The 2,664-nt window shown below is 39.8% G+C and overlaps 1 long non-coding RNA gene across 1 annotated transcript in view; it reads right to left on the bottom strand.

The window, feature by feature from the left end:
* LOC112063162 (uncharacterized) overlaps positions 1 to 2,278 on the bottom strand; it is a 6,202-nt gene extending 3,924 nt beyond the window's left edge. Inside the window, exons 1-3 of the long non-coding RNA XR_008616920.1 lie at positions 2,026 to 2,278; positions 1,755 to 1,900; positions 1,335 to 1,393 (exon numbers count right to left, since the gene is read on the bottom strand). This is a non-coding gene — a long non-coding RNA (uncharacterized lncRNA). The remainder of the gene's footprint in view (positions 1 to 1,334; positions 1,394 to 1,754; positions 1,901 to 2,025) is intronic.
* Between the last annotated feature and the right edge of the window lie 386 nt (positions 2,279 to 2,664).

The raw sequence follows: 2,664 nt of genomic DNA, 5'->3' as shown, positions 1-2,664 counted from the left end.
TTGCCTTTCATCGATTAATTTGTACCATTTCTAATCCCCTTCTGTATATTCTTTTCAACGCATTTCTTTTGTATATTCTCTTCATGTGTCAGGATGATCTCTGTATGCTGTAACTGGGTTTTTTGTGGGGTTTTTTTGTATCACGTGCAAAAGAGGCTTATTAAGTGTGTGGTTTTGATCGGTGGACCACGAGGGGCCATCCCAACCTTTGAATTTGCAGATGAGCATTGGCACAGCTGCTGACTGGTATGTCAGCCCGGTAATGAGGAAAAGAAAGACATGGAATTAATTTGTGGAGTTAAATTAGCCTGCTAAAGTGGCTCAGGGTTCTGAGGTGTAAATGGTCTCTCCCCAGAAGAGGTTTTAGGCGTACTTTCTTCAGGTGACAGGGAAGCATAATTAACCTCGTCTGTCATGAGCAGCTGCAACGGAGTCTGCAGTGCTGGACCTCAACTTCAAGGTGGTACCCCCAAAAGAAACATTCACAATGACAACCACGGCTCCTCTGGAGGCTTTGATAGAAGTGCTAATGTTGTTCTTCATAATGTAAAAGTCTCTTTGTATTTCTGCAGATGCAAAAGCACTTCAAACTATAAACTACTGATCTATATAGAGAGGGTAATATATGATTTATTATCCAAACCAGGATCCTCGTGAGAGTAGAATAATAAGTTTACATTGATCTATAAGGGACTTAACCCAAGACCCGACCTACAAAAACTAAGACCTATACCCCTTATCTCAGGAACCTTGAATTTGCCATTTAATGGTTCTTCCTTCCTTTCCTTCTTTCTCTCTTTCTTTCTTTCTTTTTCTTTCTTCCTTCCGTCCTTCCTTTCTATTACTTTTTAAAATCTTGTTTATAACAAGGTATTAAAAATATATCAAGGTCAGATTTTCAACATATATCTAACGAATATTTCTTAGGTGCTGGGCATTACCTCCCCAAAGTTTACAACTGTGAGGGAGAAAATGTCACTAATCAAATTATTGGAAGTCAATAAACAATTAGAAGCTGTAACAGTCTCAAAGAAGGAAAAGGATAGGGTGTTAGGAGAGCAAAAGAGCACAGGAACCTGATTAAACCTGGGAAATCCAGGAAAGGTTCTCCTGAAGAACTTTCTTTAGAATTGAGACCCGAAGGATAAATGGCACAATGTGGGCACAGGGACACGGTATGTGCAAAGGCCCTGAGGCAGGAGGGCGCACACTCTGTTCTAAGAACATTGTCTGTCAGCAAGCAGAACTAAGCCTTCCCGTTCCAGGCTAGTACAGGTATCCCCCGCTTTTGGTAAGTTCGCTTTACGCCACCTCATTTTTTACGAAAGACCTACCTTCGTACATGTTTTTGCTAACTGAACGAAATCCGAAAATTTTTTCTGCTTCTAAAAGGCTAAAAGTGAAAAGAGCATTCAGCGTTTGTTTTGCAGTGACTTATACAGCCAGCGCACACCGCAAGCAATTAGAGTAGCATCACCAAGCTCCCTCCCCAGGAACTATACCCAGTATCTCAGCATCAAGCTGCCCTGGCTTTGAATTAGGACCATCTGTGTCTTACATTGATGTATTTTTGGCATCCTTAGCTAACTGCCTCTTTGCTTTACACCATTTCAGTTTAGGAAAGATCTCGTAGGACCACTCTACTTTTAGATACAGGGGAAACCTGTCCTCAGGCTAAGAGACCACATGGGACCTTGAGAAAGCTGCCAGCCTTCCTCCTTCTACGTCATGAGTCAAGAGCTCTGAAGACTTACCATGTTCATCAATAAAGACATGCATCGCATCCACAGACATCTCATCTTGCACACATGTTTCTGGCCCACTGATGACTTGCAACACAGAACTATCTTGTTGGGAAGTTACCCTGTAGATTATCTGCCTTTGTCTACGGCCCTGGAAACTTAACATATATAAAAATTTCAAAAACAATGTGGAACGCCTCCTTACCCTTAACAAAGCATGAAAAGAAGCAGCCAGTAAATGAGGCTGCACCAGCATGAAGCTATGTAAGTAAGTTATCCTTACAGGGTCGGGATCTTGGCAGGCTCAGTGAGCCCGGGGCTGGTGCTGGTGTGCTCTTGACTTTGCATGTCTGGTTTTCCTTGCTTGGCATTGGGTCCACTGGGTTTCTCACTTTCTAGGACTTCCTCCTTCTTTTCCTGGGAACAGTTATCTGAAAAACATTGCTTTATGTGTTAACATAATACTAAATAAGAAATTAAGGTGAAAATACTTGGAAACAAGTTACCAAAACTGAAGCAACAATAGATAGAAAATCTAAATAGCTCCTATGAATTCAGAATAAATACATTTTAAATCAATTAATTTTATTTAAATAAATTTTCATTTTACTAATTATGAAAGTACCTAAATATTTTTGAAAAACAGAAGTGTGTATGTGTCAGAGGCATGTTATTTAGACATCTACAAATACCATCACTTTACATATGGATTCAAGGTCTCCCTTATAATACTCCAGTTACCACTGGCTTTAAATAAATTTTCATTTTACTAATTATGAAAGTACCTAAATATTTTTGAAAAACAGAAGTGTGTATGTGTCAGAGGCATGTTATTTAGACATCTACAAATACCATCACTTTACATATGGACTCAAGGACTCCCTTATAATACTCCAGTGACCACTGGCTTACCCAGTTGAAA

The sequence above is a fragment of the Physeter macrocephalus genome, unplaced genomic scaffold, assembly GCF_002837175.3.
Source record: "Physeter macrocephalus isolate SW-GA unplaced genomic scaffold, ASM283717v5 random_4208, whole genome shotgun sequence".
Classification (NCBI taxonomy): Eukaryota; Metazoa; Chordata; class Mammalia; order Artiodactyla; family Physeteridae; genus Physeter; species Physeter macrocephalus.
Note: the sequence above shows the minus strand (reverse complement) of the source record. Positions and strands in the feature narration are given on the sequence as shown.